Source organism: Gavialis gangeticus, unplaced genomic scaffold (assembly GCF_001723915.1).
Source record: "Gavialis gangeticus isolate Ggan-Ray unplaced genomic scaffold, GavGan_comp1, whole genome shotgun sequence".
In the NCBI taxonomy this organism is placed as follows: domain Eukaryota; kingdom Metazoa; phylum Chordata; order Crocodylia; family Gavialidae; genus Gavialis; species Gavialis gangeticus.
In genome coordinates this window covers 11,986,357-12,000,988 of record NW_017728996.1, presented here as the reverse complement: position 1 = coordinate 12,000,988, position 14,632 = coordinate 11,986,357, and positions in this window count along the sequence as shown.

Genomic DNA, 14,632 nt, shown 5'->3' with positions numbered 1-14,632 from the left:
ATCTAAAACTTGCCCCACCCAAGGGTGAACGTATGTTCTGTTTGCTATAGATCTAAACTACACCACTTACAGAAAACCACGTAACTCAGTGTGATTTTGCCTCAGCCTTTTTGAATGTCTATAGACTCTCTGTCTCAGGCCTACTTGTACTGGTTGAATATTGCTTGATTTCTGGGATGTGAGTGAACAGGCAGGAATGAGTGGGGGCGGGAGGGATGAGGCATGCATCTTGGCCATTCCCAGGTATAGCATGGAGGTGCTGAAGACCTGCTATTTGTGTCTCAAGCGCTTCTCTATTTTTTAAGTGTGGAATTTAGACAGGATCCCTATAAAATCCACATTTAGAACTGGCCCCAAATTGAACCGTTCATGGTTAGTAAGGAACCACATGCAGGTTGGGCTGATTGCACTCATCACCGCAACTGGTATTGTCACTTAGGAGGTAGATGAGACTCGTTGCAGATGTAGTTAATCCAAGAAAGTCAGTTATTGACCCTGGTTGGTCTGATGAAAGAATCAAGCAGAGTGTGCTGGAAGAAGACCAAAAAAGCGAAGGTGTGAGACTGTCAAAAGCACTGAGAAGTGGTCTTGGTAAAGTCACAAGGGGAGAGTTAGACCAACACTGAGAACTTCTGAAAATCCCATCCTCCTACTGTAATTCAAGTTAGAGGAAGAGTTAAAAAAAGAGGCCAGAAATATTGTGTTATCCACACCTTTATTCTGTATTTCACATCTCCCTGGTTTGTCCAAGATTTTGTACTGCTTCGAGTGAATTAAGAGGCCGATTGAAAGATGCATTATATACTAGTTACCTGTGAGATATGCACTTTAGAAATGGAGGTTTCAGGGCAGAGGGAAGGCATATAATAAAGACTAGTGTACTTTGAAAGGTCTAGGCAATGCTGCAAGAAATAGCATTACCTCACAGTTGTCAAGGCTCAGAAGTTTTATTACCAAGGAATTTCAGTTTTACCTCTTATTCTTAACACAGTGACCAGTTCTGGGGCTGAGAGGATTTGCTGATCTAATATAGATAGTGATTTCGTAGGTTTGTTCAGATTTATATAGACAGCACCTTGGGAGCTGGAATTACATTTAAAATGTAATAAAATGTTCTTGTGCACTTTTACTTACAAATACTGTACTTAAAAAAGTAAACATCAAATAATCTCAGACATCTTTCAAGAAAATGTTGACATAGCTCAAAGAGCTCACACAGATCACTGAATAGTTTTCTAAGTAAACTTAATAAACTCATATTCTTATTCTGTCAATGTACCGTGAAGTATCATATCGCTGGGAAGAAGGGAAACCAAGCCACATAATTTTGTTTAAATGTATATTCTTGAAACATATTTTATACACATGTACAGAGAATACAGAGATTTACGTGACCTGGCAGTTACAGTGTCTGGGTTGTTATTAATTTAAAGAAACATATGGTCATTTGAACATAAGATCATTTTGTAACAGCTGAGAGTATGATAAAAAAATTATTCACATGACCAAATTGACTCCCTGATCCTAGGGCAAAATCTTGGTCCTACTGAAGTCAAAAGCAAAACTCCAGCAACTACACTGAGGCTGGGATTTGATCACTTATGCTTAATTTTGTTCAGGCTGCATGCAAATGTGAGGGTCTATCCATGCAAAGCCCCCGTACAGGTTCAGCAACCTTAGAACTGCTTTTCTAAGTTGTCAGAATTGTACTTTTATGTTAAACAGACATTTCAGATGTGTCCTGCTCAAAGGAATCTCTGTTATGCAAACAACTCCTTATGTTCATAACGTGGCAAAATAAATAATGTTAGTTAATAATACCGTTACTTATATGATTATAAACAAACAACATCTGGTAAATAGGAGCATTCCTTCAAAGTAAAGAGTGTATTATAGAGTGAGAAAATAAGTGATAGAAAGTACGGTGTCCTGGATACAGTGAACAACAAAGGAAAAAGATTCTGGAGAGGCACCACATTTATAACCTCATGGTGCTGACATCTGCTTAACCACCATCATCAAATGACTCCTATCTTTTAAGAACTGGTGAGACACTGAGCAGCAAACACAGCAGTTCTGTCCCTTAATCACTGCAGCAACGGTCCGCGGTCAGTCATGGGTTGGCTATGGCCAGCATGACTGGCCACTGGCATCAGCACAATACTATCCAACTATCACAAATAGTGCTCCAAAAACTGATTGCAAGCCAAAGTAAAACATACCCAGAAACCAAATCTATCCATCTCTTAGATTTTCTATAGTACCTTCCCATCACTGTAATATTTAAGCACCAAATGGGCAAATTAGTTCTGCATACTGAAGACTATAAAAGACTTTACTGATTATTGTACTCTAACATCTTCCCCATACCTACCCACACATGGATGCATCAAATTGGTCACAGCAATCAATAGTAGCAACTCCTAACAGAGTACATTACTGGGAGGAAAAGGTGATGGGGAAGATCAGGCTTAGGCTCTGATGTTCAGGAAAGCTTTTGGGGAAAGTTGCTAGGAGAGTCTTAATGTACATCGAATTAGGATTAGAGAGCCAGCCTAAAATCAGACCTAAATAGAAATGTAGACATACTGATGGTCTCTGAAGCCACGGGGAAATTGTTTTGTCCTTCCCGAGAAGTATTTGGTTTATAAAGGGACTTTGTGAAGACTCTTTTGGACTTCAGTGGTCTTTGGGTCAAGTCCAAAATACTCAGGGAGTGCCTGTATCTATGAAGTCCTTATATGTTTTGTGCCTCCTGTGCAGAAGGAAATTAAGATAACAAAAATGTTTTTAGGGGCAATAGAAGTGAAAATAATATTTTTCATTGTGTACATTGCCCCAAAGCAGGAGGAAACATATAATAAACCGAGGATATAGTTTTGCTTTTGTACAATAGTTTAGTGCCCTGCTTTTCACCCTAAATCCAAACGACTAGATCTTTCAGTCATTTTTGCCAAAATTGGCAATAAATTTGTAACTAGGAGAAAATATTCTATTGAACTCAATCCAGGAGCCAATTCAGCCCTTAGCTTCCTTTAGGGCAGCCTGAAGTCTTATCTAAATTACACTGGTGCCCCCACTGGTTGGTTAGGAATCACCCGAGCATAACGTTTTCTCAAGCATGTGCATATTCTCTATGCTGCGTGGTTTGGGAATGGATGGAAAAGACCTGGGCCTGTTGGGCGTATGCTATTCAAGGATTTTCATGTGTTGAAGTTATGTTAGAGCTACCTAGCCTCTCATGCTGCTTCAGCAGTACAACACAACCCAATTAATGTCCAAGGATCTGACTCACCCTGTTTACTGTCGGTCTGAAAATTCATACACTGATAAATTAGAAGATAGAGTCCTGAATGTGCTCCAGAATAATTTACAGTGTTGGATATTGTAGATGTTCCACTGACGTGCTGCCTTAGAGAAATCTCCCAGGTTGACTTTTTTTTTGAGAAAGAGAAAGAAAGCCAGAAAGCAAGCAAGAAAGCAAGATCCTTATATTTTTGAGTTATTAGATTTTTACTGAAGAAGGATGTAAACCAAAACATTAGCTTCAAACACTGTAGCAATTCCTGTACCACTCCCCCACGTCGAAAATGCTTTTGGATCATTGCTGGTCTACAAATGCAAAGAACAGGGAAGTGGCCTTCAATCTTGATCAATAATGCTAAATACGGTGTTTTCCCCAATATATAAAGTATATATTAAACACTTATAAGATTCTCCCCCATGAGTTTAAAGCAGTGTGCTTTGAATGCTGAAAAAGAATTGTTGAGTATTATTCTTAGAAGTAATACGAAATAATCTCTCTTTCTCTCCACCTGGCACCTTCTTCCTGAGGTTCTCAAAGCATATTCGAGACAGTGGTTCAGATTCCAGCTGCTTTGGATTGACTCAGTGATAAAAGCAGGTGGGAAGTTAAATTAAAAAGGCCATCTGAGAATGCACCCAGCAGAACAAGCTCTGCACCACAAACTACCCATTCAACTGCCAAGCAGGTGTTGCGGTATGGGGGAGAGGGGAAAGCAGAATGATTGTTGACTTGCATAGCCATCCCTATGGATCTGCTGCACCACGCATGACTTTGAACACCCCTTAGGGGCTATTTCAGACCCTTGCCCACCTAGGATTGGAGAGAAAAAGGTGACCTGGGACCCATTTTACTTTTGTTCTTCGCTCCACCAAGCATAAATTATAATTCATATCTTAAAGGTAGGGAGACTAAGGTGAAGGGCTGCCCAACATCACCCTCAGCATTTCAGTGACACTTCAGAAGACAAGCAAAGAGGTCCTATTCCTGGCCATGCATTACATTTCCCCATGTTTTCTGGCTGTTTGTGTGTGCGAATGTATTTCCCTCCCTTTCCTATCCTCTCTGCAGGAATGAGTCTTTGGGGAGATGTTCAGGTTACCTACCAGTGGCTTGCTTTGAAAAGGCTAGGTTGAAAACCTCCTTGGAAGAGATGCTCATGTTCATGCCCTTAGTTTATCAGCCACAGATTTCAAGGATTGAGCCTGAATAAATGGAGTACCAAGAAACTCAAACAGACACAACTCCCATATGGACAGCTACAATGTATGCTCTCCTCTGCACCACCCTCTCCTTTTCTTTCCAAGTTAATTAATAACCCTGGATGTTTAACTAATCTAACTTGGACCTGGAAACACCTGGCTTGTATCTCTTAATTAGTGTCTTTAGTGTGGTGGGGATGACTGTAAATTATCAAAACAGGTGTTAAATAAGGAATGAGACTTTCCTGATCCAAGAGTTTTGCATGGGCTTTGCAACCTGCCAACAGTCAAGAATGAATGCTTTGGAGAGGATAGAGTTAGCACTAGGAACTATATATCCATACAGAAACCGTGAGACTGGAGATTTTGCAGCTACTAGATTGGGCCTTTTTGTACGTGACATTGTTTTTCCTCCTAAAAATGGAAAGATATCAAGCTGGGATACCAGTCCCTTTAAAACAGTGTTTGCTCTTACCTACTAATTAGAAAATTCTGCCAGAAGGGGTCACTGTGATGCATGCACTGCTGAAGCGTGTGGACGGAGGTATAGCCCGGGAAACACAGTGGAAACAAAGAGAAGATGTTTAATAAGCTTTCTTTCCTCTCCCCTCCCCTTTGAAATGTGGTGTTTGGTTAAAGTCTAAACGGAAGCCTTTGTATTGTTGCAGCGCCCTTTTTTCACATCTAATCTATAGCGCTGGACATCTGATCTTCATTCTTTTATTATTATTCCCTTACATTATGTGGACTGCACTCCAGGCTTGGGATAAGGAACATATATAAAACCTTCAGAAACATTTGTCAAGATTTCCCATATACTTTCAGGTGGGGCAAAACCAGTGGCATAAATCTACAGACCTTTAGCACATATGCTAATGGATACCAGCTCCATGGAGTGCAAACACAACTTCCCAAAAGGTTCTAGTGTAAATACATACAAACTACAACTGAAAGCTGATATATTTTTTTAAACATGATACCTCTTTCCTTTCGTTCTCTCTAATGCATGCACTTGTTAACATTATCTTTAAATGATAAGTGTCTGGGTAACTAATGCAGCATTTTGACTATGCATTATGAACATAGCCTTATTTTTTGGTAAGCAACATGTTCGAGTACAAAACTGGGTTTTCACAATTGTTCTTGTTAGCCAAGTTTTCATAACCATTTGGACTAATACTTTTCACTGTCTGGAAACTGTTTACTCGGTACTGGTCCTTTAAAGTATGCAAGCGATCACCTAAATCTCAACTGGTATTGTTTAATATGATTGGACAATTGAAAGTTTTTACTCAAGCAAAGAGCAATTAATAACACATTTTTAGAATAAATTTTCAGATGAAACCATTCATGCTAAAATTTCTAAAAAGTCAGTGATTAAGAACTATATGTATAAATATTCATTGGTAGTCTGGATACTCATGAATAATAAATAATGTGACCCTATCATTCCCTAGCAAATGAGACTTGGCACTTTTAGTCACCAACATTGTTTGGGGTTTTTGTTATTTTTTAACCAGCTATAAACCTTAAAAACAGTTTTTTTCAAAAGTTTCTGGGGGGAAAAAATCTGGAAAAAACTGTAGGTGATTAGAAGACAAATAGATGTATATTATATATCTCTCCCTATATAAATTGTATTTGACAAAAAAGACGTTAAGAGAAAAACAAGAATGCAAAAATATACACTAGGAATATCCCAGCAGAGTTAGTGTCTCAAGCTTTTAGTGTACATAAGCAAAACTAATCAAGTCAATGGAGCAATGCCAATATATATTGGTATATAGTCATTCTGCTCAGAACTGAACGAAACCTCTAGATTTCACTCTGGAAATCTATACAGGTCCAATTCTGAAAAGCAATGGGAGTAACACATCTTGAATAAGGTTTTCTGGGTTGAGCCCTTAGGGGCAAAGCAATACGCTTGTGATTTTTTTGTCAGTTTTGTTAAATACAGTACAGTATTTTCCACTGGGAAATACTTTTTGCTCACTGTTGCTGAATTGTGTAAATCTCCAATTACTGTACTTACATTTACAATCATTTTCAAAAATGCACTCGCCTGAGAGGTAAGATCTATTTTTGGAATTTTCACCAGAACAGCATCAAACTAAATTGCATCAGGTTATTCAGGCTGTAAATCATTCTTCTTGGGCCTGACGTGAAGCCCACTGACGTCAACAAGGGTTTTTCCATGGTCTTCATCAAACTCTGGATTAGACCCTTATATTATTATTTAAGCATAGAACTAGTCTGGCATAAACCATCCTTAACCTCCCTGAAATCTAAGAAAATTTGAACCTGATATATATAGGCTGAATAAACTGAGCAATGAAGGCCTGTTTTCATTAGAGTCTGAACCAGGACCTGAAATGTATACAAGTGAATGCTGGGGAAGTTTGTGTTGGCATCTGGATTCATACTCTGTTGCACCGGCTCAATGACAAACACAACTTGATTTAAGAGTGATGAAAAGCACCTTCATTTTAAGAAGAAAAAGAAAATTGAAATGATTGGACAAAATATTTTAACTTCCAGTAATTTGTCATTCAAAATAGTGTCCCTAAAGTAAAAATTCTCCCACTTGTCTTGCAGGGCCCTGTATGTATTCATGCACTAAACAGGGATTTTTGTTTTGCAACAAAGGTTGCACTTTTGAGTGGAGAGCTTTTGAGAGCCCTTCTCTCTCTCCCGCTCTCTGTGTTAGGCTTCATTTGATAGCTATGAACTGTGGATAAAGAATAAATATGGCTTTTCTGTGCCCTAGGACTTTCACCTGACTTATTTATGTCTGACCTGATAGAACACCACTGACCTTGGAAAGTTTAATTGAGGCTGGGATTATATGGCACAGCTTGAGGCCACCTGAATTTAGAGGGTGTGACACAATCTCTTTCTCTCTCTCCCTGACTGTCTTCTGTGTGCTGATGTGTGTGTTGCCTACACACCCTAAATTGAAATGGTAGTGGTGAAATACCTTGCAAGCTTTTTGAGCGTGGTAACATGAGGGGGAAACCTTACTAGTGTCAGATATACAGCATCATTTTTTCCCTGTGCACATTTCCTTATAGGTCTGATTTTTACAGTTGACTCTACTTTTTATGAGTGTCATTTTGCTTAAGAACTGAGCATTAAAGAGTGGAGGGAAAAATTATGTGGACCTCGTTTATTTAGTTCCACGTGTACACATTGTGTTGAACATCCTTTTAATTAAATTGTCAAAGTATCTGATGAATGCCGATCATTTTTACTGCTTGTCTTCTTTAGAAAAGTTATAGACACTTTAAACTCTCCTAATTCAGTTATGCGTAGGGGAAAGAAGTACAGAGGGAAAACACATAAGAAGGAAAGGTGGAATAAAATGAAATGGCCAGGATATCTCCTAGCCAAACAGTACTATCTTACTGGGGATGGTCCCAAGATGAATATAAACTGCTCTGATCTGGGTTTCACTGAAGCAGAGGCTGACAAATATGCCATATTATGCATGTAGTCATTTTATGGCACAGACTATTGTCCACTGGAGACTGAGCAGACACTACTAAACTCACATCACCTAAGGCCACAGGCCGCACTCAAGATTCAGGTCTAGAAGGGTTTCTTCTCCCATCAAACTGATGTCCTCTTTCTGGACCCATAGCATTTATTTTCCCCTGCACTCAGAGTTCGACAAGGTCAAAATATTGAGACATCCTAACTAAAGACACACTGGTGGAATTAACTATTGAATTGATGGAGGGTTTGAATCAAGCCAACACTTTATCCATTTGCAGATATACAACCTACAAAACTATGCCCTCAGAAATCAACCTAATGTTTCAAGGCAAAAGTTATTTGTATTTTGACCTTATTTTTAATCTGCTGTCCAGAGTGAAACTAAGCCCCCTTCCATTTACACAAATCACGTGAAACAATATGAGGGTATGTTGCACAAGCAGTTAAGAGCAGACAGAATTCCCCCATCTCTCTCCAACAGCCTATGCCATGAATCAGGATATGTTTTATCATCTTTATAGTCCTCTGCTGTGATGTAAAGCATATCTGAGAATCTAGCAAGTGGATACCAGGATATCAGAAATGAACAACTCCAGTACAAAGTCTTGCTTGGAAACATTCCTTACATTACGGGCCAAGTTTTGCAATTCAGGTCCAAGTTCTTGGCCTCAGAACCACTAAATTTATAATGCTCCCTCAAAAAAGACAGCTAAGATGTCCCTTTGAGTAGGGAAATAGCTGGTACAAAGCTAAGATAGTTTGATTTATGTAACTCACTTTTGCCGCCTGCCATTACAGGCATGCTAAGGACAAGCATAGCCCAAGTAAATGTAAGTACTAGGGCTGTGCTACATTTTGGGACCTGATTTGATTCGGCAGCCAAATATCTGAATCGCAATTGAATCAGAGGACTCATTAATCTCTCCGAATTGAATCAGAACCCTCTGAATTGATTCAGAGATTCGGAAAGATTCAGCGATTCGGACATAGACACAGCTTTAAATGTTTTTTCTACATACCCCCAGGGAGCAGGCGGCTCATGGGTGCTGCGATGCTGGGGTGCATAGAGTGCCCCACAGAAGTGCAGGGGGCCCTCCACGTGCTTGGCGGCTAACCTGGAAGTGGACCAGAAGCACTTCCAGTCCACTTCCGCATCCGCCAGAGGAGCACACGGGAGGCCCCCCCAGCTCAGCGACTAGTGTCTCCTGGGTCTGGGGGGGACTCTTGGGGTCCCCCCGTGGATGATCGCCAAGCCGGCCCCCAGAGCACTCTAAGACAGACCTAGAAGTGGACCAGAAGTACTTCCAGTCCACTTCCAGGTTCACCGCCAAGTACACGGAGGGCCACCCCTGCACTCCTGTGGGACGCTCCATGTGCCCCAGCATCGCAGCGTTCATAAGCCATGCTGGTACCTTGAGGTATGTACTGTTTTGTAAACCAAAACCTGTTACACTTGGGATTCTAGGGCTACAGCAACAGAAATAAATAATCATAATTGCAAATGGATTGAGCACTACTTATATTTGAGATTTGTCTCTAGCATTGTGAAATCCACTATTTGCAACACCAAGAGTTGAAGAGAACTTTGTCCACCTAAGAAGTTAGAAAAATTATCCCACATGCAGCTTTACAAAGCTGCTGGAATGCAAAAATGCCACCTGTACTGCTCAACCAGTGTGCAGGCATTATTCAGAAGAGATAGCACTGCATGTGAATAAGCATCCGCTTGGCTGGTAGTGAAAGTACTTGCAACATTGGGGTGAGGGGGCAACGTTTGTGCTAAAGGTCTTAGTGAGCTTACATTAAATCAAGAAATATCAGTAAAGCAAATAACTCATGTCTGATGACATACCAGCATAGGTAAGGCCTCAGCTGGAGTATTGTCCAGTCTGGGGCACCATGGTTCAAGAAAGATGCTGACCAACTTGAGAGAGTTCTGGGGAGAGCAACAAAAATGAACAGAGAGCTGGAATATATGTTTTGAGAGAAAAAATGGAAATGGCTAGTTTAGTTTTGTTTCATTTTGTTCCATTTAGTTTAGTGAAGACTGTGGGGAAACACGATAACAGCTTTCAAATACATAAATAATCACTACGAAAGTTATAAGATTATGAATTGTTCTCCGCATCCACTAGGGATCGGACAAGAAGTGATGGACTTAAATTGTAATGAAGGAGAGTCAGGTTTGATAATAGAAAAGCACTTTCTAAATGCATGGGTAGTTAAGCACTAGAATGGACTACCTAGGGAGGCTACAGAATCTCCCTCACTGAAGGTTTTTAAGAGCAGGTTAGAAAAATATCTGGAAGGAATGGTTTAAGTTGAGCTGATCCTGCCTCGGGGCAGACAGATGGACTAGATGGCCTCTCAAGGTCCTTTCCTTTCCCATTTTCTAGGATTCTGTAAGCTGCCTGCCACCATCCTGCAAAAGATGACTCTTCTTCAATTCTGAATGAAATAGAGAAGAGGATTAACTCTTGAGTTGCTGGTTGGCAGGAAAGAGGTGTTGCATCGGAGAGTACTAACTACTCTCAGGGAGCATCTACATGTGATGCTGTGGCGACATAGTGTCCACAGATGTTTACATGTGACCAGCAGCTACTTCGCCGTAGTGGCATGCTCCCCTTTATAACGTGCCGCTACAGTGAAGTAGCTGCTAATAAATAAGCGTGCACCGTGCTTACATTATTTAGAAGTACTGAAGCACGGCACAGTAACAACGTCACCGTAGGGCAACGTGTAGACATGTTGTCAAAGAAATGTTCCTGGTTCAGCTTGGAATAGTCTAGGGATAGATCTGGTGCTAAAAGGGGCACAAGAAAGGCGGGCAAGCTCACTTTAACCTCTGAAATGCTTCAATCACACATATGCATTTTTCGAGGTAATTTGGGAAGTATAACCCTAAGAGTAAGTGAATCATTCTTATTGTGTATTTATACATACTATAGGTAACATTTCCAAAGGACATAAGTGGGGGTTTTTGGATGATGAATAGGACCTGGGCCCCGAGGAGCATTGGAATAATTTGTTTTTAAGTGCCTTACCCATTTTTGTGCAGTTTTCAAAGGTATTTAGGAGTCTGATGATACTAAATACCTAACCTGCTTAGGTGCTTTGGGGAAACTCCACAGGGCACATCTTTGTAAGGTCAGGTGCATAAATATGTTCGACAGCATAGCCATTTGATACTTCTGAAAATTTGTCCCACTGTAAATTGTGACCTACGATCAGTTTAGGACCTTTGTGGAAACAAAAATGGAAGTTTAATGGAGGGCTTTGCACAACATCCTAAGTACTATGCAGCAGTCCCCTTCTTGTTTTTGGTTTCTACAAAATGCGCGTGAGCCTCAATAGTCCATATCCCTTTATATCCAGAATAGGCACATGTCACATGCAGGGATGTTTGGGTTCACAATTTTTCGACCTATGTGCACTGGTTTCTCTCTCCCATCGGGTGCAGCGACTTCCCTCTTTTCTCCCATATGGTGAAGAAATCTCATGTACTTGTGCACACTGCATAAATTAGGGAACTTGTTAAAAGTAACTGGATCTCATACTAATCTGTACATTCAGCAGTTAGACCAAGATTGCAGGTGGGGTGGCTACACTTATTTCCAACAGTAAAGGATCTGGCCTGGAAGATATTTTCCTGAATTCTAAAAGTCCAGCACATTTACATTTTTCTTTTGATCTCACCACAGTTATCACCCCAGTTACACTCTTGCTTTTGGTCCATAACACTAGCCATAGTGTTGTGTTTCACTGAGTCTCTTTAAAACTACTTCGAAGCTCCTGAGGAGGTTACAGGGATTGTTCTACATGAGAATAACTGAAATTTATATATTCAAAAACACAAACGTTACCAGGAGTCTTTTAGTCATTAATCTGGACCTGTCAAACCTTTAACATGAGTTGATCTGAGCTTATTGGTTCCAAATGCGATTGGAAAAGCAGTGCTAGCAATCGTTCTGCATCCCTGAAGAACTATGGAGACAATAACAAAAAAAGTGGCTGAAAAAGAATTTTTTGTGTTCCTTATTTATTACATTTTTAATAGAAAGTCAGCAGAGGTCTTATCTGATGTCATTTGGTTTAGGTTCCATGGTACTTTTTGTATTTGACCAAATTCCCTTATCTTCTCATTGCCTATGTTCTGCTCTGCCAGCATCCAAGCAAACTGATATACTTATCTTCAATTTTATAATAAAGTTTTAGCTTCCCCAGGATAAAGAAAAAAGGAAAGGAAAACTGCATCTAAGATACTAAACATATCAGCAGTGTCTGCGGTCACGTAGTTATGCAGTTTAGCCTTATTCTTTTCATAGATATTTCCTTGGCTATTGTTGGCTAGACTCTCACCCTAACCAATGTCTAGTTTCTCTTTTTTTTTCTTTTTTTACTGGTAGTCAAATTATGATTTTCTTTATGAATTCAGGAAGCACACATTTTTAAATTGTTCTGGTGATCTGTATTTTCCTGTGATTGGAGATAACGATGACAATGTGAAAAGGTAACTAGTGCTAATAACTGATGCAGGGGAACATGAACTATGCACCCACAAGCAATAACTATGTGGCATCTTCTCTCCTTGGAAATGTTCCTCCCTCACTTTCAGCTACCTCTTCACACCACTTTTCTTCTCAAAGCTCCTTGGTTTGTCCAGTGAATTGTTTGGCTTTGCCCTTTGCTGCTGTCTTGAACCTAGCCTCTCACAAGTCATTGGCAATTTCTCCGTTTTCTGTCCACACTCATTCTTCTTGATCTCCACTGCTGACCTTCACCCTTAGGCTGTCTCTTCCTCTGACTTCGACAAATTTGCCCCATCTTGCTTGTCCTCCAACTCTGCTGTACAGAAACCAAGGAGCAGATGGTAAGAAAGACAGGCCCTCTTAACCATGAGGTTGTTCCTTCAGTCTGTAATGAAGATGCTTGCATTGGGAGACTATAAGGGAAACTTGCATGTGATCCCTCTTTTGTGGATAGAGGGAGACATCAAAATTAAACCAAAAATTAAAGGCAAGCAAACAAACAAAAAGGGCTTAAAGGTTTGAGAATTATCAAGGGAATCATTAGGCCAGTCCCTCACCTTAGGTAAATCAGCTTCATGACGGGAACAGAGTGATCCCATTATATAGCATTTGAGGAACTGGCCCAAAGTTAGTTTTATTTTGCTTCTGTAAAAAGCCCATGAATAAACCAGGGAAATAATAGAGATGGCACATATGCAGCAAGCCAGGCCAGTATGAAAGGACAAAAAGAAAGAAAGAAAAAAGCCTTGCTTATTTTCTAGACATTATGCTATGACAAAATGTGACAACTACCTCTTTTCATTTCCTGCATGGCCTGCAGGATATCTGAGATTTAGTATCCTATAGCATATTTAAGCTTGAAAAACTACTTCTTATAGTTTCTTCTGAGTCCTGGAGGCTGTGAAAGGAATCACAATGCTTTATATTAAGTTCCCTCCACTCGGGTGAGATATGCTAGTGGCCTAGTACCAAACTCGTCCTGTCATTGACCTGCAAAAGTTGTACAAGTGAACCTATGAACACTTCCCTTTCATGGCAGTAAATGAGCTATTTGCAAAAGCAGCTCCACATTCCTTTGCAGTCCTGCCAAATTCTAGCCTGAGACTGTCAACATTACTGTGGCTTCTGATCTAGTGCAGACATCAATTTAAAACCACTTCCATGCACATTTATTCAGGGCTACATATGAGCAGGGGTGCCCAAAGGTGACAGGGTTTTTGCACTACTCTAATCTAGTTACCGCTGAGTTAAAATACTATCGTTACAGTTTCAAACCCCCCAAAGAGGCCACGCATGTTGAGAGGAGGTCTGCTTATTATGTTTTAAAACTAAGCTAGTTGAAGGAAAGGGGGGCAAAACAGAACAAGTCATTTAGTTTCTTATATCCCTTTCTGCCTTTATACTCAACTTGGATGGATACTGGTCAAGAACTTTAAAAGATTCAACTGTCCTTAAGGTATTTCAGTCTCCCTTGATAGATTGTTTAGAAGTAGAGTGCATTAAAATGTCAGCTGTCTATGTGGGGGCTTACTGTAGGTACCCTTGCATTATCCTCAAAGGAAAACAGATTTGATAGGCGTAACCTATTTGAGCCAGAGTGAAAATGAACTTGAGCAGAATCACAGTTAAGAGGACTCAAAGTATCCAGAAAGTTAGCTTAATTTTTTTTAAGGGGAAGTGTGTGTCTGTGTATGTGTGAGAGCTAGCATGTATGTGTACGTACATGATTTGGAGTGCAGATGGAAAATATAACTTGAAATCATGTTCTAGCTAGACCCTTGCAAAGCCTTCCCGGTTTGATAAAAAATGGTTGAAACAATGTTTTGGGGAGTTTCTTTTAAAACAAAAGATGTCCATGTGGTTACAGGAAAATGAAGTTGGTTTCTTCCTACTTGTGTATCAAGGGCAAGTATTGGGTGGTGACAGAGCCATGCATCTTTCCATGGTGCCCACCAAAAGCATTGGGCATCTGGACGTGCTCAGGCCATGGGACCAAAGCACTGACAACCCATGAGCGAAATGGCATGTTTGGAAGTGGTTGACCCAATCTAGCTGCTGATACAGCAGCACCTCCCTTAAACAAGCCTCCGAACTGCTGTGAA